Source organism: Dendrobates tinctorius, unplaced genomic scaffold (assembly GCF_039654945.1).
Source record: "Dendrobates tinctorius isolate UK_male_01 unplaced genomic scaffold, ASM3965494v1 ptg000031l, whole genome shotgun sequence".
Classification (NCBI taxonomy): Eukaryota; Metazoa; Chordata; class Amphibia; order Anura; family Dendrobatidae; genus Dendrobates; species Dendrobates tinctorius.
The window spans coordinates 19,429,945-19,451,550 of NW_027361699.1; the positions used below are offsets into that span (position 1 = coordinate 19,429,945).

The 21,606-nt window shown below is 45.0% G+C and overlaps 1 protein-coding gene across 4 annotated transcripts in view; it reads right to left on the reverse strand.

Moving 5' to 3' along the window:
• The window catches only part of KDM4C (lysine demethylase 4C), a 565,453-nt gene extending 552,563 nt beyond the window's left edge, over positions 1 to 12,890 (reverse strand). For all 4 annotated transcript variants that reach the window (XM_073572230.1, XM_073572231.1, XM_073572232.1 and 1 more), the window contains exon 1: positions 12,734 to 12,890. The gene's annotated coding sequence lies outside the window, so the exon portion shown is untranslated. The remainder of the gene's footprint in view (positions 1 to 12,733) is intronic.
• Between the last annotated feature and the right edge of the window lie 8,716 nt (positions 12,891 to 21,606).

Here is a 21,606-nt window from a genome sequence, read left to right on the forward strand (position 1 = left end):
CCACCCTCGGGGCGGTAAAGAAAGGGGTTAACGCAATGTTGTAGCAACCAAAAAAAAAAGTAATTCTGGCGTTTTGATTTTTTCCTCGCTACGCTGTTTAGCGATCATGTTAATTTTTTTTTTTATTGATAGATCGGGAAAAGCTGAACGCGGCGATACCAAATGTGTAGATTTCATTTTTTTATGGTTTTATTTTGATTGGGGCGAAAGGAGGGTGATTTGAACATTTGTTTTTTTTATTTTTTTTATTTTTTTTTTAACTTTTAAGCACTTTTTTTTTAAATTTTGGCATGCTTCAATAGCCTCCATAGGAGACTAGAAGCTGCCATAGCATGATTGGCTCTGCTACATAGAGGAGATGCATAATCACCTCTATGTAGCTGAATTACAGCATTGCTATGAACGCCGACCACAGGGTGGCACTCATAGCAATCTGCCATCAACAACCATAGAGGTCTCGAGGAGACATCTGGTTGTGATTGCAACGCAGCAATGACCCCCGATCAAGTGACGGTGATCGTCACTGCACGTATTTTTGGACCGACGTCCGGAAGTGCATTTAACCCCTTCCTCCTTCCTGACATTTGACGTACTATCCCGTCCACGGGACCCTATGACCAGGGACGGGATAGTACGTCATCGCGATCACAGCTGACACCCGGCACTATGTGTCAGGGGCGGTCACGGACTGCCACCGGCACATTAACCCCTGGCACACTGCGATCAAACACGATAGCAGTGTACCAGGGGTTTAGAGAAGCATCGGCAGGGAGGGGGCTCCCTCCATGCTTCCCTGAGACCCCCGCAGCAGCGAAATGTGCTGCGCTGCTCTGGGGGCCTCGTTCCCTGCAGGTCCCCGGGGGCCTCCAGGGAGGCGGCTTCCTCAGTGCCTGCAGAGAGGCATGAGGAAGCCTTGTGCAGCACCTGTCAGATCGCTGATCTGTCACAGCGCTGTGTGACGTGTCAGATCAGCGATCTGACACATGACAGTGATGTCCCCCCCCTGGGACAATGTAATAAATAAAGAATTAAAAAAAATGTAAAAAAAAAGTGTAAAAATTTATAAAAAAAAAAAAAAAAAAATTCCCTAATAAGTTCATTTTTTGGAAAAAAAACAAGTACACATTTAGTATCGCCGCATCTGTAACGACTCACCCTATAAAACTGTCCCATTAGTTAACCCCTTTAGCGAACCCTTTAAAAAAAAAAAAAAAAAAAAAACGCTTTATCAATTTTACCACATGCGGAATGGTGTAAACTCACCCCCCAAAAGAAATTCATGAAACACTGGTTTTTATTCATTCTGCGTCCCAAAAAAAAAAGAAAAATCGGAATAAAAAGCGATCAAAAAATGTCACGTGCCTGCAAATGGTATCAGTAAACACCGTCAACTCGTCCCGCAAAAAATAAGACCTCACATGACTCAGGGGGGGTCAAAATATGGAAAAATTATAGCTCTCAAAATGTGGTGATGCAAAAACTATTTTTACAATAAAAAGCGTCTTTTAGGCTATGTGCCCACGTAGCGTTTTATTCCGGACACTAAAAACCGGACTCCTTCCCAGAAATCGTGCGGTTTTTTTCCGCGCGATTTCACCGCGATTATGCCGCGATTTTCGCGTGCGATATTCAAGCACTTTCCAAGCGATTTGAAGCATCGCTTGGAAAGTGATTGACAGGTTGGTCACACTCGTCAAACATAGTGTTTGACAAGCGTGACCAGGTTTTTACTATTGAGGGCGCCTATGCGGCATCAATAGTAAAAGATAGAATGTAAAAATGCTAAAAAAAAAAATAAAAATAAAAAAAAATCGGGGTATATTTACCTTCCGGCGTCCCGCGCTGCCATCCCGGGCCTCAGCGTTCCCAGTGATGCCTTGCGAGACCTCTGATAACGTTGGTCTCGCGTTGCTATAGCGATCTCGTGAGACCGCTAGAGTCACGCGAAACTACGTCATCACAGGACCGTGCCGCAAGGCATTACTGGGAACGCTGAGGCCAGGAATGCAGCGCGTGAGGCCGGAAGGTAAATATACCCCTATTTTTTTTTTTTTTTTTTTTTTTTTTTTTTTAACAGGGGTATGGTACCCAGGGCCTGGAGGACAGTCTCCTCTTCTCCACACCGTGGGTACCAACCGCACATGAGACGCTTAACTTCCCGCGTGGTGGGCATAGCCACATGCGGGAAGTAAGCGGTTCTCATGCATTCCTATGGGTGCGGAATCGCGGCAATTCCTTAAGATTCCGCACAAAAGTATGACCGTGCGGCGATTTTTTTCCGCGATGCGATTCCGCCCCTTTATCATCCCCTTAGTTAGGGAAAATACAATAAAAAAAAAAAAAAAAAATAAAAAAAAAGTATTTATTTCCATTTTCCCATTAGGGTTGGAGTTAGAATTGGGGGGTTTCCACTGTTTGGGCACATCAGGGGCTCTCCAAATGCAACATGGCGTCTGATTTCAATTCTAGCCAATTCTGCATTGATAAAGTCAAACGGTGCTTCTTTCCTTCCAAGCTCTGCCATGTGCCCAAACAGTGTTTTACCCCCTCATATGGGGTATCAGCCTACTCAGGACAAATTGCAAAACAACTTTTGGGGTCCAATTTCTCCTGTTACCCTTAGGAAAATAAAAAATTGGGGGCAAAAATATTTTTTTTATTTTCACGCCCGGGCGTTATAAAGCACTTGGGGGTTCAAAGTGCTCACCACACATCTAGATAAGTTCCGTGGGGGGGGGGGGGGGTCTAGATTCCAAAATGGGGTTACTTGTGGGGAGATTCAACAGTTTAGGCACATCAGAGGCTCTCCAAACACGACATGACACCTGCAGACCATTCCATCAAAGTCTGCATTCCAAGACTTCACTACTTCCCTTCCGAGCCCCGACGTGTGCCCTTACAGTAGTCTTCTCCCACATATAGGGTATCAGCGTACTCAGGACAAATTGGACAACTTTTGGGGTCCAATTTCTCCTGTTACCCTTGGCAAAATAAAAAAATTGGAGACTAAAAGATTATGTTTGTGGAAAAAAATGATTGTTTTTATTTTCACGCCCGAGCGTTATAAACTTCTGTGAAGCCCCTGGGGGTTCAAAGTGCTCACCACATATCTACACAAGTTCCTTGGGGGGGGGGGGGGGCGTCTAGTTTTCAAAGTGGGGTCACTTGTGGGGGGTTTTCACTGTTTTGGCACATCAGGGGCTTTCCAAACGCGACATGGCGTCCAATCTCAATTCCAGCCATAAAAGTCAAATGGCACTGCCATACGCCCAAATAGTGGTTTACCCCCACATATAGGGTATCAGCATACTCAGGACAAATTGCACAATAACTTTTAGGGTCATGTTACCCTTGGAAAAATAAAAATTGAAGGTGAAAAGATCATTTTTGTGTAAAAAATATGATTTTTTAATTGTACGGCTGTACATTATAAACTTCTGTGAAGCCCTTGGGGGTTCAAAGTTCTCACCACATATCTAGATAAGTTCCTTGGGGGAGGGGGGGGGGGTCTAGTTTCCAAAATGGGGTCACTTGTGGGGGTTTTCACTGTTTAGGCACATCAGGGGATCTCCAAACTTGACATGGCGTCTGATCTGAATTCCAGCCAATTTTGCATTGAAAAAGTCAAACGGCGTTCCTTCCCTTCTGAGCTCTGCCATGCGCCGAAACAGTGGTCCCCCCCACATATCAGGTATCAGTGTACTCAGGACAAATTGCACAATACCTTTTGCAGTCCAATTTCTCCTGTTAACCTTGGTAAAATAAAAAAAAATTGGACCTGAAGTAATTTTTTTTGTGAAAAAAGTTTAAATGTTCATTTGTTTTTAAACATTCAAAACATTCCTGTGAAGCACCTGAAGGGTTAATAAACTTCTTGAATGTGGTTTTGAGCACCTTGAGGGGTACAATTTTTAGAATGGTATCACTTTTGGGTATTTTCTGTCATATAGACCCCTCAAAGTGACTTCAAATGTGATGTGGTCCGTAAAAATAAAATGGTGTTGCAAAAATGAGAAATCACTGGTCAACTTTTAACCCTTATAACTTCCTAACAAAAAAAAAAAAAAAAAAAATTTTGGTTCCAAAATTGTGCAGATGCAAATTAAACATATGGGAAATGTGACTTAATGTAACTATTTTGTGTGCCATATTGCTGTGATTTAAGGGCATAAAAATTAAAAGTTGGAAAATTGCAAAGTTTTGAAAATTTTTGCCAAATTTCCGGTTTTTTTGCACAAATAAACACACGTTATATCAATTAAATTTTACCACTAATATGAAGGACAATATGTCACAAGAAAACAATGTCAGAATCACCGGGATCCATTAAGCGTTTCAGAGTCATTACCTCATAAAGGGACAGTGGTCAGAATTGTAAAAATTGGCCCGGTCATTAACGTGCAAACCACCTGTCAGGATCCTGTCAGCACGGGCGTGCAGCCTCCGCTGAGCAGGGACTCACCCGCACTGTAGGGGGGCCCGGGGTCAGAGTACAGCTGGAAAGTACAGATACACAGGACCTGTGGACGCTGAAGTTTAGCAAGCAGTCACAGGACCTACGGTCCTGTGACTGCAAGGGGGCGGGGCTTAGCGTCCTGCTTTCAGAGATGGCAGGACACTATACAGAAATACTCAGTCAGGCAAAACGGAGGTCATACACAGAGATATCAGTAAAGTACCAGGGATGAGAAAGAACGGATAGTCAGGGCCAAGCAGAAGTCAAAACCAAACAGACATAGAAGGTACCAAGCAGAATCCAAAGCAATATCCAGAGAACAGACCGAGTCGTACACAGATAATCAAGCAACCAGAACACAGTACAAACATACTCAGGGGTCACCACACAATGCCAAGGGCGAAAGTATAACTGACGGGGATGGGAGCGTCCTGAGGCTATAAGAAGCCTCAATCCCAGAACCAGGGAGAGGCCACAATCATAGCCCCAGGTGTGCAGGTAAGCCTACACTGGGATCACAACCTTTAACCCCAGAAATGCCAGTCATCAGCACTTGTTCCACACATTAACCCCACGTGTGCGATTCAAACCCGCACTGAGATCATGACAGTACCCCACTCTCAACAGGGGGCCTCTGGACCCCCATGCTTGCCCGGGTACTTAGCATGGAAAGCCCGCACCAGGCGATCAGCATGCTTCAACTGGGCCGGTACCCAGGCCATGTCTTCCGGTCCATACCCCTTCCAATGAACCAGGTACTGTACTGACCGCCGTACCAACCTGGAATCTACGATATGACCAACCTCGTACTCCACCTGCCCCTCGACCAAAACAGGAGGAGCAGCGGACTCGGAGTCTCCCCGGACTGCTTCAAAAGGTTTCAGTAGAGATTTGTGGAAGACGTTAGGGATCTTGAAAGAGGGTGGAAGGCACAGCCTATATGCCACTGGATTGATTTTTTCCACAATCTTGTATGGGCCAATGAATTTGGGCCCCAACTTGGCTGAAGGAACCTCTCGCATGGAGAGTCAAACCTTGTCTCCAACCTGAAACGTGGGCCCTGGTGTTCGTTTCCTGTTATGATTGAGTCACCGTAGGAGGCAGACACAAAAAAAGAAGCTACGTCCAGAAAACCAGAGAAGTTGGCAACTATCAGATTGCAGACCCCTGAATCTATCAACACAACTAGCAGTAGCCGTGGGGGGTTCCTACGATGCCCTAGACCCCTCGATCACAGCCGGAGCGCTAAATAGCCTAAAGACAGAAAAGGAAATCTAAACTGCCCCAGAGCAGACCCAAAAGTAAAAGGCAGCCCCCAACATATAATGACGGTGAAGCAAGATGAAAAAACACTCGCACAGATAGAAAGATAGGCTGAGCAAACGATGGGGCCCAAGCTAGCTAAACAGAACAGGAAAGGAAGGTTGCTGTCTGCAATCTGCCAAAACCCTATCAAAGACATAGCCAACAAGCTGATATGAAAAAGACCCTGAAGCAGCTAGGCTTCAAAAACTAAATCAGCACTCAGGTATTTTCAGAAGACAGAGCTAAAGGAAATCAGCACACCCCAGCAGGGAATGGCAGAAATCCAGAAAAACAAAGCAAAACAAAGTCTAAGCACAAATGCAAAAAGCCGAGCAGAAAACTTAGCTTTAGAGGAGCAGGAATTCAGACTGGTCTCCAAGGATCCCACAGAGAAATCACCCGCAGGGCAGAAGGGTGTCGGCAGCCTTATATCCAGTAAGTAACGCCACTCAGCCAGTCATCATCATCAGACTCAGGTGTTTGATAATCAGGCTCACTACCTTTCTTTACCAGAAGAGGGAGTTCCTCGGGCCTCAGTAGTGAAGGGAAAAATGAACTCACAACAGTTTCCTGTCCATGAAAAACTTATACCTGCCCTGAAACCTAGATATACTCCGCTGAACTTCTGCCCACGTATTCTGTAATCGCTGAACAGAGCCCTCAGCCCCGGGACACCCCTAGTCCAAACGAGAAAACTCACCAAAATGAGGACTGAACCCATAATTGATCGAAAAAGGAGTCATACCCGTGGATTGACTCACCCGACTATTGAAGGCAAATTCAGCTAACGGCAGTGCATCGCACCAGTCATTCTATCTAGCAGAGGTTAGACGCCTGAGGATCTGTTCCAGGGACTGGTTAGTGCGCTCCGTCTGACCATTGCTCTCAGGATGGTATGCAGACGAAAAGGACAGACATCCCTAATTTTTTGCAAAAAGCACCCCAAAACTTAGCCACAAACTGCACACCATGATCAGACACCACATTCAGGGGCACCCCATGCAACCGGATCACATGCTGCACAAACAACCTGGACAACGTCTCAGCTGACGGTAGTGCGGACAGGGGTACAAAATGAGCCTGCTTAGAAAACCTGTCAACAACTACCCATACCACTGTATTACCCTTAGATGGAGATTGGTAACAAAATCCATGGATAAGCGAGTCCATGGTTTTTTGGGCAATGCCAAGGGCATCAGCTCCCCTGCCGGCAGGCTATGAGAGCTTTTAGAACGAGAGCAGACCCCACAACCAGCAATGAATTTTTTTTATGTCCGAACCAAGGGTAGGCCACCAAAGGATCCTAGCCACCGCCAGACGCATGGCTGAAATACCACGGTGAGCACTCAGCTTGGATTCATGGAACTCCTGCAAGAGTTTCAGGCGAAGTTGCTCTGGGACAAACAACTTCACCTCCGGCTTGGCCACCGGGGCCCGCGACTGGGCCCCCTGAATCTCCTGTTTCTATTCAGACGAGACCTCTGCTATCACAACCCCAGGGTGAAGAATGGAGGACGGTGGCTCGGCTCAGGGGGCGACACCGGCTGAAAACTGCGCGATAAGGCGTCAGCCTGGACATTCTTAGACCCTGGACGAAATGTAATTGTAAAGTGAAAACGGGGGAAAGAAAAAAAAAAAAAGTGACCAACGGGCCTGTCTGGGCGTTAGTCTTTTAGCAGACTCAATGTATGACAAATTTTTGTGATCCGTGATCACCGTATCCGGGTGACTGGCCCCCTCCAAAAAGGGGCGGACAACAGGACCCCGTGTCTGCCAGCTGCATCTTTGCCCAGGTATTACACATATTGTATATGTATATTTCCTGACTGTTGCCTGGATTTTTTATTACTCAACCTGTCTACCCATTAGTACAGCATGAATACCAGAATATATAGATATTACACTGTTGGGTATACATGATTATTGTGTAATTCTTTATGTACTTATGTGCAGTTCTGGCTACTAGGGCCCCCCGTGTCCTTATTCGCTGTTTTTACTATTTTTATGGCTTTTCATCACATTGTATTTGTACCTTGCCTCACTGTGTGGAATACAGCAATTTTATTAGGACCAATAGTTGTCTGAATTCGTCCTCCCCCCGTACCCCTCCAAAAAGTGCCTCCATTCTTCAAACGTCAATTTGACCGCAAGAAGCTCTCTATTGCCTACGTCGTAATTTCTTTCCGCAGCAGAGAACTTCTTGGAAAAGAAAGCACATGGCCTGAGGTTGGTTAGAGTGGCAGGCCCTTGGGACAACACCGCCCCCACCCCCACGACGAATGGTTTGGACGGATCTGGTTGTACTAACACGGGAGCAGACATAAAGCTTCTTTTCAGGGTCGCAAAGACCTCTTGCGAGCGAGGACCAGTTTCTCACATCCGCACCTTTAAAAGTAAGATCTGTGAGTGGTTTGACCACCTGTGAAAACCCCCGAATAAATTTGCAGTAATAATTGACGAACCCCAAGAAGCGCTGAAGACCCTTAAGGTCTCGGGGTTGCACACAATCCGCAATGGCCTGCACCTTCTTGGGGTCCATGCGAAAACCCTCACAGGACACAATTAATCCCAAAAAAGACAATTCTTGAACAAATAACACACGTTTCTCCAATTTGGCAAACAGATGATTTTCCCTCAGTCTTTGGAGAATGGTTCTTACATGATTCAGATGAGATTGGCTGTCGGGAGAGAATATCAGAATATCGTATAAGTAAATAACAAAACGACCAATGAGATCCGAGAATACCACGTTGATGAAATTCTCAAATATGGCTGGGGTATTGGTAAGACCAAATGGCATGACTACATTTTCAAACAGTCCCTCGGTCGTGAGGAACGCGGTTTTCCATTCATCCCCCTCCCGGACCCTTATCAAATTATATGCCCCCCGAAGATCCAGTTTGGAGAACCATTTTGCCCCTGAAAGTTGGCTACACAAATCGGGAATCAACGGAAGGGGGTACGTATTTCGTACAATAATCTTGTTGTGCTCACAAAAATCGAGGCAGGGACGTAAACCACCATCTTTTTTCTTTACAAAAAAAACCCCTACCGCCACAGGTGAAACTGAGGGACGTATGTGCCCTTTGCGAAGCCTCTCAGCAATGTAATCTTTAATGGCCAAGCGCTCAGGGCCAGATAAATAAAACAGACGGGCTTTAGGCAATTTAGCCCCCGGGACTAACTCGATAGCACAGTCAAAGGGTCTATGTGGCGGCAACGTCTCGGCCTCGCTTTCAGAGAACACATCTTCAAATTCTTTCAGGTACTCCGGAATACCTTCCAGCTCGACAGATGACACAGATACAGATGTAACAGGTTCAACCAATAGTGCAGACTTATCACAACATCGAATCATTAAACCCCCACTGAACAATCTCCCCCGTTTTCAAGTAAATGACTGGGTTATGGCGTCGTAACCAGGGCATGCCCAACACCAATCCTGCTGGTAGATTGTCCAGAACCAAACAACTTAATTTTTCCACATGAGTAGCGCCCACTTTGAGCGAAAACAAGTCAGACATTAAGAGAATTCCCTCTTTAGTGAGGGGGGAGGAGTCAATGGCTCCCACTTTGATCAAAACCTTTAACCCCAGAAATGCCAGTCATCAGCACTGGTTCCAGACATTAACTCCACGTGTGCGAGTCAAACCCACACTGAGATCATGACACCACCCTTGGGGGTAAAGGGGTTAAATGCCCGCTATCAGTTTGACAGCGCCATTTATCTAGTTAATAGGCGCGGGCAGGTCGCGATTCCGTTCAACCCCTATTGCGGGGACATGTCAGCTGTTGATAACAGCTGACATGCCACAGCTTTGAGGTAGGCTTGCTGCGGGAGCCCACCTCAAAGCGGGGGATACTGCCAGCTGACGTACTATTCCGTCAGCTGGCAGTAAGGGGTTAAAAAAATAAATGAATAAAAAAAACATGCAAAAGGCAGAAATGGAAGAAGAAAGTATGGAAGAAGAAAGTAGGGAAGCTTACCATGTTGGGGAGGGATTAAAATGGTTTAACAGAAATAAATATCACATTTACATTTTTTGCAGCACACCTGATGGATACATTACACACAGGCATTAAAAATGGATACAAAGATATTGGAAATGCATGCTCCTCTTCTTTTAACATAAGATCATCAGTTCATTTACAAAAAAAAAAAAATTATACAAACTAAATATTTTTGAAAGATAGTTGGCAGGTTTGGTTTACATGGGAGGTGTGACATTTTTTTCCTGCTGGTCTAGAATAGATAACGATTACACATGTTTGCAATACACAGACGCTTGCATACATTTTCCATTGACTTCCATGTAAATAAAATGTATACATCGAGTGTACTTTTGGCAGGAAGGTATAACGCATTATTCTACACTAACCTATACAAAAAAAAAAAAAAAAAACCCACACAAAAGATACTAGTGTACATCAGACAAAGTATAATAAACAACGCCATTGTAGCATTATTTCTTCAAGAAAAGTCAATGGAAACAATTGGGGGGGGGGGGGGGTGTCACACCAGAAATCAGTTTTTCCAGAACTTTAGGCATAAGGCCTGCTTCACACTTCAGTTATTTGACATCAGTCAAAATCCGCCTTTTTTATAAAAAAAAAAAAAACGGATCCGTCATTTTTTTGGCGGATCCATTTTTTGACCCCATAGACTTGCATTAGCTGTGGATTTTGACTGACGGTCGTCCGATGCATCCGTTTTTTGACGGACCCGTTTGGATTTTGGTGTCCGCCAGGTGGAGTAGACGGACAATCTAACGTTCCCTTTCATGCATTTTAACCCTAAATGGCGTTCTGGAAGCGTCAAAAATATCTCTCTCTCGCATCTGTTCCTTTAAATTTAATACACTGGAGGATCCATCCACTAAACGGATCCAGTACATCCGTTTGTTACATAGCGGAAACGGATTGTTTTTTTTCACTCTTGCCGGATTTCAAGTGACGTCAAACAACTGATGTGTGAAACAGGCCTAAGTCGCAGATACAGTAAATCCGAGATGTGAAAAGCACAATTTGGGATATCAAATCTGACCTGGGTCAGTGACCTCCTGTGCACGGTGTCAGATCAGTCCCATTACACATCAGACCAGGGCACTGTTCCCAACAGCAACTTTATTTTCTGTCCGGAGCACACTAATCCTGGAAACTGCCGGTCACATCCATGTGGGTGCTGCCATGCCCGGTCACAGCTGGCCCAGACAAAAGCCATAAGAAGTGCAACAACAGATGAAACACAAACACTCATGGAGGTCTGATTGTGTGTGTGACACAAGAAGAATGACGACTGTCCTGCAGTGCTGGACTTACTACAGCTGATCAATGAGAGGACGATCGTGATGTCAGCCTCTCCCCAGATAGCAGGAGTGACCCACGGAGGACACAACCCAAGACTGTCCTGCAGTGCTGGACTTACTACAGCTGATCAATGAGAGGACGATCGTGATCTGTCAGCTTCTCCCCCGATGGCAGGAGTGACCCAGGGAGGACACAACCCACGACTGTCCTGCAGTGCTGGACTTACTACAGCTGATCAATGAGAGGACGATCGTGATCTGTCAGCCTCTCCCCAGATAGCAGGAGTGACCCACGGAGGACACAACCCAAGACTGTCCTGCAGTGCTGGACTTACTACAGCTGATCAATGAGAGGACGATCGTGATCTGTCAGCTTCTCCCCCGATGGCAGGAGTGACCCAGGGAGGACACAACCCACGACTGTCCTGCAGTGCTGGACTTACTACAGCTGATCAATGAGAGGACGATCGTGATCTGTCAGCTTCTCCCCCGATGGCAGGAGTGACCCAGGGAGGACACAACCCACGACTGTCCTGCAGTGCTGGACTTACTACAGCTGATCAATGAGAGGACGATCGTGATCTGTCAGCTTCTCCCCCGATGGCAGGAGTGACCCAGGGAGGACACAACCCACGACTGTCCTGCAGTGCTGGACTTACTACAGCTGATCAATGAGAGGACGATCGTGATCTGTCAGCTTCTCCCCAGATGGCAGGAGTGACCCAGGGAGGACACAACCCACGACTGTCCTGCAGTGCTGGACTTACTACAGCTGATCAATGAGAGGACGATCGTGATCTGTCAGCTTCTCCCCCGATGGCAGGAGTGACCCAGGGAGGACACAACCCACGACTGTCCTGCAGTGCTGGACTTACTACAGCTGATCAATGAGAGGACGATCGTGATCTGTCAGCTTCTCCCCCGATGGCAGGAGTGACCCAGGGAGGACACAACCCACGACTGTCCTGCAGTGCTGGACTTACTACAGCTGATCAATGAGAGGACGATCGTGATCTGTCAGCTTCTCCCCCGATGGCAGGAGTGACCCAGGGAGGACACAACCCACGACTGTCCTGCAGTGCTGGACTTACTACAGCTGATCAATGAGAGGACGATCGTGATCTGTCAGCTTCTCCCCAGATGGCAGGAGTGACCCAGGGAGGACACAACCCACGACTGTCCTGCAGTGCTGGACTTACTACAGCTGATCAATGAGAGGACGATCGTGATCTGTCAGCTTCTCCCCAGATAGCAGGAGTGACCCAGGGAGGACACAACCCACGACTGTCCTGCAGCTACAACTAGTACATAAGAGAAGAACGACGATCGTGGTCTGTCAGGGTTGCATGTTTCTCTACCAATGTTATGACACGGGTGCCCCACGGGTGACAGACCCACGACAGCCCTCCACTACTGCTCCTCACAGGCTGTTTACATCTGAGCGCATTTCACAAAACTGAGGTAAAACTTCGCTTCCTGCCCACACCAAACATGGCTGCAGCGGAGCCTCCCGTGTCACTATGTGGAGGCAGTAAATAAACACACAAGCCGCGGACACGGAGGAGCTCGGCCTGCTCCGGTCACACACAAGCCAGGGCTGCCGCTCCGGTAGGGAACATGCCCGGGGCTCCCCTCACAGCCCGGGCACACAGGACCGCTCACATACCCGCTCCTCCTGTCACTTTAGGCCGCCTCTCCAGGCTGGAGCCCGTGTCAGACAACGCAACAAGTCGGTTGCGTCGCAGCTCCGTGCTTTAACAGCGGTCTCGGGCTGAGGTTGATGACGTCGTGAGCGTGACGTCAAGATGTGCCGGATGACAGGGGGTTAACTGGGTAAGGTAGGCGGCGCTGCAAACAACGCGCGGGTTCCTGAGGCGCGTTCACGCGGCCTCAGCTGTGTGTCGTGTGTGATTGGCTGCATGGGTGAGGGCGGGAGTTAGCGACAGTCGTGCAGCAGCCTTTCTCCTGCACGCAGCCTTGTACCTCAGTGGTGCCATACTTGTGAATGGCAACTCTTACCGTGGGTGACAAAATGGCAGGGGGCTAGACCCTCCACCACAGCCCAGTCAGAGTAGCGCTGCAGTGCTCAGGGGATGACATAGCACTTAGAGGGGTTTCCCCACAAATTTCACTTTAATCAATAGATCTTGGAATAATAATAATTTCCACAATTGAATGTGTTAAATAAAATGTTCCTGTGCTGAGATAATCTTATACATGTCCTCCTGCTGTGTACTGTGTAATGGCTGTGTCTGACTGTACAGGGACATGGTCTGATCATACCACAGCTGCTCTGATCGGCACAATGCGATTGAGATCACGTAAATCCGATGGTCTGCATGGTGACCCCAGGCTGAGAGATGACCACGGGGGTCACGCAGGTACAGAGGACTTGTAAGTTCCTGCCGAGAGCAGAGTATCAGATCAGCGATCAGTGCACAGAAAATATGTGCCATCCCGGGACTAGTTAAAAATAAATCTCAAAAAATATACCAATAAATACATATATTAACTCCTTAATGACCGCCAATAGGCCATTTAACAGCGGCAGTTAAGGGTGCTTTTTAACAGCGCTGAGACATAAGGTTATAGCGCCTCTCAGTGTTGGAAAATTTCCAGGGTCTCAGCTACCTGAAGGGTCAATAAACTTCTTGAATGTGATTTTGCGCCCCTTTAGGGTGCAGTTTTTAGAATGGTGTCACTTTTGGGTATTTTCTGTTATATTGATCCCTCAAACTCACTTCAAATGTGAGGTGGTCCCTAAAAAATGGTTTTGTACATTTTGTTGGAAAAATGAGAAATCGCTGGTCAACTTTTAACTCTTATAACTTCCTAACAAAAAAAAATTATGTTTCCAAAATTGTGCTGATGTAAAGTAAACATGTGGGAATTGTTAGTTGTTAACTATTTTGTGCGCTATCACACTGATTTAAGGGCACAAAAATTAAAAGTTTGAAAATTGCTAAATTTTCAAAATTTTTGCCAAATTTCCATTTTTTTCATAAATAAATGCAAGTCATATTGACTAAATTTTACCACTAACATGAAGTACAATGTGTCACGAAAAAACAATGTCAGAATCAGCAGGATCCATTGAAGCGTTCCAGAGTTATTACCTCATAAAGGGACAGTGGTCAGAATTGTAAAAATTGGCTTGGTCATTAAGTACATTAAAGGGAATCTGTCACCCTTTTTTTGGCTTTGCAGCTGCTGGCATAGACATCGGGGGCTTATCTACAGCATTCTGTAATGCTGTAGATAAGCCTCCGATGTAACCTGAAAGAGAAGAAAAACACGTTATATTATACTCACCGATCCGATGGGTGTCGCCGTCCCTTCCGGCGCCTCCCTTCATGCGATGACGTCCTCTTCTCCCGTCCTGTAATGGCTCCGGCGCAGGCGCACTGCTCTGCCCTGTTGAGGGCAGAGAAGAGTCCTGCAGTGCGCAGGCGTCGGGAGAGGTCTGGCGCCTGCGCACTGCAGAATTCTGCTCTGCCCTCAACAGGGCAGAGCAATGTGCCTGCGCCAGAGCCATTTCAGGACGGGAGAAGAGGACGTCATCGCATGAAGAAGGGAGGCGCCGAACCGGACCGCAACACCCATCGGACCGGACCGCCCACCTCGGTGAGTATAATATAACGTGCTTTTCTTCTCTTTCAGGTTACATCGGGGGCTTATCTACAGCATTACAGAATGCTGTAGATAAGCCCCCGATGTCTATGTCGGCAGTTAATAGGGGATAAAAAGGGTGACAGATCCCTTTTAAGTACAAAATTGGGTCTGTCACTAAGGGGTTAATGCAAAAAGAAAAATAAAGTGCAAATATTTTGTATCTCGGCATCAAGAGCAATCCGATCTATAAAACTGTCGCACTAGTTAACCCCTTCAGTTAATACCGTAGAAAAATTAAAAAAACAATGCTTTTCATTATACCGCCGAACAAAAAGTGGGATAAAACGCAATCAAAAAGTTGAATGTAAATAAAAATAGAATCTTCTCCCACAAAAAAAACAAGCAGCCATACATATTAAAAAACGTATTGCAATGCAAAAACGATCCGTTTATAAAAAGTTGTTTTTATTATGTAAAAGGAGCAAAACATAAAAAAGTGCACATATTTGGTATCGCAGTGTCCAGGACTACCTGATCTATGAAACTGATACACCAGTTAACCTGTTCAGTGAACACCGTAAAAAAGAAATAAAAAATGTGGCAAAAAATATGTTTTATCATCATACCTTCAAACAATAAGTGGAATAAAATACCATAAAAAGTTGACTATAAATAAAAATGGTATCAATGAAAATATCCTGCTAGCAAAAAAACAAACTGCGATATAGCTCTATGAGCAGAGAAATATAGTTGTTCTCAAAAAGTTTACATACCCCGGCAGAATTTTTGCTTTCTTGGCCTTTTTCAGAGAATATGAATGATGGCACCAAAACTTTTTCTCCACTCATGGTTAGTGGTTGGGTGAAGCCAATTATTGTCAAACTACTGTGTTTCTCTTTTTAAATCATAATGACAACACAAAACATCCAAACGACCCTGATCAAACGTTCACATACCCCATTTCTTAATACCGTATATTGCCCCCTCTAACATCAATGACAGCTTGAAGTCTTTTGTGGTAGTTGTGGATGAGGTTCTTCACAACCTTTGATGGATGGGGGCGTCAAAAGGTCGTATACCTACATTTGATTCTCTTCTTTCCCACACTTGATGGCTGATTTACCTGCTGCTGTTAACTAGTTAAATCAATCACTGACTGCGGCACTTAACACACACCAGCCAGGAACACATCACGAATCCTGCCCATCGGCTCCTGTGTCACGTGATTGTGTCATGCTGAAGGGTTCTCATGACATCCGGGGTCTGCAGAAGACCCTTACGCCTGTCATTGTTAATCTGCTGTGAACCCCCGGCTCATGGCTGAAGCACGTGGGAGATCATGATTATTGCTATCAGGGATGGACTGGGGCACCGGGACACCAGAGAATCCTCTGGTGGGCCCAGCCCCAGCTCCTGCCACCCACATAGGGGGCCCCCTGCGTCTGCAGCCCCTTTATGAAGTGCACAGTGTACAACATTCCTTACAGTGAATAACGCTGTGCATTCTCTGCAGTCCTTGATTGTCTTTCCCAAACCCCCCTACATCCCCCCTCTCTCCCTGCAGTGTCAGGTTAAGTTGACACTGGCCAGGAGACAGTTTTTTAAATAAGTCTGTTGCTGTCGTCTTTCAGCATTTCTAAAGCTTTTTTTCCCTATTAAAATGAATAGGACACAAAAATGCTAATCAAAAGGCTGTAAAAACGCTGAATATTTCCTGCCAGCACTGTAGATCAATCCACAGCAAAAATGGTGTGTGTGTGTGTGTGTGTGTGTGTGTGTGTGTGTGTGAACAGACACTACAGGGGTTTTCTGAGAATGTAAAAATAATTATCATGAAATGATAAATCCTCCGCGGCTCCAGCACTGATGCTTTGGGGGTCTCTGCACTGGGCTACAGTGGTATTGTGGCTCCGGGGTCTCCGACAGTCTTAGCACTGGGCTACAGGGGTCTTGTGGCCCCGGGGGTCTCCGCCAGTCTTAGCACTGGGCTGCAGTCATCTTGTGACAGCAACTTATAGTATAGCTGCAAAGTGAAAAATAACCATCAGGGCCCCCAAACCATCAGCCACGGAGCCAGAGGGGATTTAGCAGAGTAGTTTGAGGGACAATTAAGACTTTTTTTATCGCTTTTTATTCTGTTTGTGAGGTAGGATGTAGAAAAAGACGGCAATTCTGCTAATATTTTCTATTGTGACTATACTGTCTCCTTCACACAATCGGGTACCATGTTTTTCACGGATGCCACGTGTCCCCTCTTTAACCTACGGTGCTGAACTCATGTCTGTGTTTTCCCGGCAGCACAGATGACAAGGGCCAATATAAGTCTATGGATCCATGTAAACATGCCGTTCGTGTGCCGTCTGTGTGCTGTACATGTGCCGTCCGTGTTTTACGTGGAAAGTATGTGAGAGGCTTTGTAATTTCATTTCCAGTATCCATATTGGAAAAACACGGATGGCACATGGACGGCACACTGATCGAAAACACTGGTGACACCGATATCTGTGTAAGGCTACTTTCACACTTGCGTTTTTTTGCGCTGCCCTGTGTGCGCGTAAAAAACGCATCATTTTCTTGTTTTTTGCGCATGGTTTTTACAAAAAATGCCTGCGTTTTTAAACGCTGACGTGCGCATGACAATGCGTACATCAGCGCTCCCATAGACTTTAATGTGTTTTTGGGTGAATTCCGTGCGCATTGCATGCTCATGCGTTTTTTTGAGACAGGTCGGACGCACCAAAATGGATTTTGTGCGCCTGGGCGCACACTACAAAAAAACGCATGCGCATACAAATGCGTACAAACGCATGACAATGCCCACCCATGTTAAATATAGGGGAAAAAACGCATGTGCATGTATGCGCAAAAACGCAGCGCAAAAAAATGCAAGTGTAAAGCCAGCCTAACACATACGTGTTTTATATGAACATGTGAAGGGGGCCTAACAGTGTTGTTGGTGGGGCAAGTTTGATGTGCTGCTTCAATGGTGCTGCTGGGTGATCCCAGCATATTGTCAACATACTTTGAACTAATTTTGTGTATTTGCATTACTGAGTAGATGCTAAGAATCTGCTGAAATGACTTGTAGGCAAATTTGATTTCCAATTTTTAAAATTGGGAAAGGTGAAATTACTATTTCTTTGGGAATTATACATTTTGTTCAGTAAAGTCAGTTTTGTATAATATTTATTTTTATCTAGTAAATAATACTCATTTTTTGTTATTGCACTTTAACCCCTTCACCCCCAAGGGTGGTTTGCACGTTCATGTCGGGGCCAATTTTTACAATTCTGACCACTGTCCCTTTATGAGGTCATAACTCTGGATCCCGGTGATTCTGACATTGTTTTCTCGTGACATATTGTACTTCATGATAGTGGTAAAATTTCATTCAAATAACTTGCGTTTATTTGTGAAAAAAACGGAAATTTGGCGAAAATTTTGAAAATTTCGCAATTTTCCGACTTTGAATTTTTATGCCCTTAAATCACAGAGATACAGCACATGAAAAACTTGATAACTAACATTTCCCACATGTTTACTTTACATCAGCACAATTTTGGAACCAAAATTTTTTTTTTGTTAGGACGTTATAAGGGTTAAAAATTGACCAGCGATTTCTCATTTTTGCAACACCATTTTATTTTTACGGACCATATCACATTTGAAGCCACTTTGAGGGGTCTACATGATAGAAAATACCAAAAAGTGACACCATTCTAAAACCGCACCCCTTAAGGTGCTCAAAACCACATTCAAGAAGTTTATTAAACCTTTAGGTGCGTCACAGGAATTTTTTTGAATATTTAAAAAAAAATGAACATCTAACTTTTTTTCACAAAAAAAATAATTCAGGTTTAATTTTTTTTATTTTACCAAGGGTAACAGGAGAAATTGGACTGCAAAAGTTATTGTGCAATTTGTCCTGAGTACGCTGATACCTGATATGTGGGGGGGAACGACTGTTTCGGCGCATGGCAGAGCTCAGAATGGAAGGAGCACCGTTTGACTTTTTCAATGCAAAATTGGCTGGAATTCAGATCGCACGCCATGTCACGTTTGGAGAGCCCCTGATGTACCTAAACAGTGGAAACCCCCCACAACTGACCCCATTTTGGAAACTAGACCCCCCAAGGAACTTATCTAGATATGTGGTGAGAACTTTGAACCCACAAGGGCTTCACAGAAGTTTATAACGTACAGCGGTACAATTAAAAAATCATATTTTTTCCACAAAAATTATCTTTTCACCCCCAATTTTTATTTTCCCAAGGGTAACAGGGCCCTAAAAGTTATTGTGCAATTTGTCCTGAGTACGCTGATACCCCACATGTGGGGGTAAACCACTATTTGGGCGCATGGCAGAGCTCGGAAAGGAAGCAGCGCCATTTGACGTTTTTGGCTGGAATTGAGATTGGACACCATGTCGTGATTGGAAAACCCCTGCTGTACCAAAACAGTGGAAACCCCCCACAAATGACCCCATTTTGGAAACTAGACCCCCTAAGGAACTTATCTAGATGTGTGGTGAGCACTTTGAACCCCCAAGGGCTTCACAGAAGTTTATAATGCCCGGGCATGAAAATAAAAAAATTGTATTTTTTCCACAAACATGATCAATTAGTCCACAATTTTTTCATTTTCCCAAGTGTAACAGGAGAAATTGGACCCCAAAAGTTGTTGTCCAATTTGTCCTGAGTACACTCATACCCCATATGTGGGAGAAAACTATTGTATGGGCACACATCGAGGGCTCAAAAGGGAAGTAGTGGCGTTTTGGAATGCAGACTTTGATGGAATGGTCTGCGGGTGTCATGTGCGTTTGGAGAGCCCCTGATGTACCTAAATGATTGAAACTCCCCACAAATGACCCCATTTTGGACACTAGACCCCCCACGGAACTTATTTAGATGTGTGGTGAGCACTTTGAACCCCCAAGGGCTTCACAGAAGTTTATAATGCCAGGGCATGAAAATAAAAAAATCGTATTTTTTCCACAAACATGATCAATTAGTCCCCAATTTTTTTATTTTCCCAAGGGTAACAGGAGAAATTGAACCCCAAAAGTTGTTGTCCAATTTGTCCTGAGTACGCTAACACCCCATATGTGGGAGAAAACTACTGTATGGACACACGTCGGGGCTCGGAAGGGAAGTAGTGACGTTTTGGAATGCAGACTTTGATGGAATGGTCTGCAGGTGTCATGTGCGTTTGGAGAGCCCCTGATGTACCTAAACTATTGAAACACCCCACAAGTGACCCCATTTTGGACACTAGACCCCCAACGGAACTTATCTACATGTGTGGTGAGCACTTTGAACCCCCAAGTGCTTCACAGAAGTTTATAACGCTCGGACGTGAAAATAAAAAAATCATTTTTTTCCACAAAAATTATATTTTTGCCCCCAATTTTTTATTTTCCTAAGGGTAACTGGAGAAATTGGACCACAAAAGTTGTTTTGCAATTTGTCCTGAGTAGGCTGATACCCTACATGTGGGGGTAAAACACTGTTTGGGCGCATGGCAGAGCTTGGAAGGGAAGGAGCACCATTTGACTTTTTCAACTCAGAATTGGCTGGAATTGAGATCAGACGCCATGTTGCATTTGGAGAGCACCTCATGTGCCAATACAGTGGAAACCCCCAATTCTAACTCCAACCCGAACTCCAACACATCCCTAACCCTAATCTCAGCCCTAACCCTAGCCCTAACCCTAGCCCTGGCCCTAACCCTAATGGGAAAATGGAAATAAATACATTTTCTTTTAATTTTATTATTTTTCCCTAACTAAGGGGGTGATAACGGGGGGGTTTGATTTACTATTTATGGCGGTTTTTATTTTTGGCAGCTGTCGCACGCTAAAAGACGCTTTTTATTGTAAAAATAGTTTTTGCATCACCACATATTGAGAGCTATAATTTTTCCATATTTTGACCCACCAAGTCATGTGAGGTCTTATTTTTTGTGGGACTAGTTGACGTTTTTATTGGTACCATTTTCGGGCACGTGACATTTTTTGATCGCTTTTTATTCCGATTTTTGGGACGCAGAATGAACAAAAACCAGCGTTTCATGAATTTCTTTTGGGGTAAAATTGATAAAGTGGTTTTATTCTTCGGGTCAGTACGGTTACAGCGATACCTCATTTAGGTCATTTTTTATGTTTTGGTGGTTTTATGCAATGAAAACTATTTTATATAAAAAATAATTATTTTTGCATCGCTTTATTCTGCGAGCTATAACTTTTTTATTTTTTCGCTGATGATGCTGTATGGCAGCTCTTTTTTTGCGGGACAAGATGACGTTTTCAGCGGTACCATAGATATTTATATGCGTCTTTTTGATCGTGCATTATTGCACTTTTTGTTTGGCGGTATGATAATAAATCATTATTTTTTGCTTCGTTTTTTATTTTTTAAGGGGTTCGCTAAAGGGGTTAACTAATGGGACAGTTTTATAGGGCGGGTCGTTACGGACGCGGCGATACCTAATATGTGTACTTTTATTGTTTGTTTTTTTATTTCCAAAAAATGGATTTATTGGGAGAATTTTTTTTTTTTTCTAATTTATTTGGCGATTTTTTTAAAATTATTTTAACACTTTTTTTTTTTTTTTTTAACTTCATTACATAGTTCTAGGTGGGACATCACTGTCCTGTGACAGATCGCTGATCTGTCACATCACAGATCACTGTTACAGATCAGCGATCTGTCACAGGCACTGCTGCAGACTTCCTCATGCCTGCGCTTTGCAGGCACTGAGGAAGTCAGCTCCCTGCAGGCCCCCGAAGGCCTCCATCGCCATCTTGGATTCGGGGGCCTGCAGGGAAAGAGCCCCCCGCAGCAGCGCTGCACATTGCGCTGCTGTGGGGGGCTCAGGGAAGCACGGAGGGAGCCCCCTCCCTGCCGATGCTTCCCTTTAACCCCC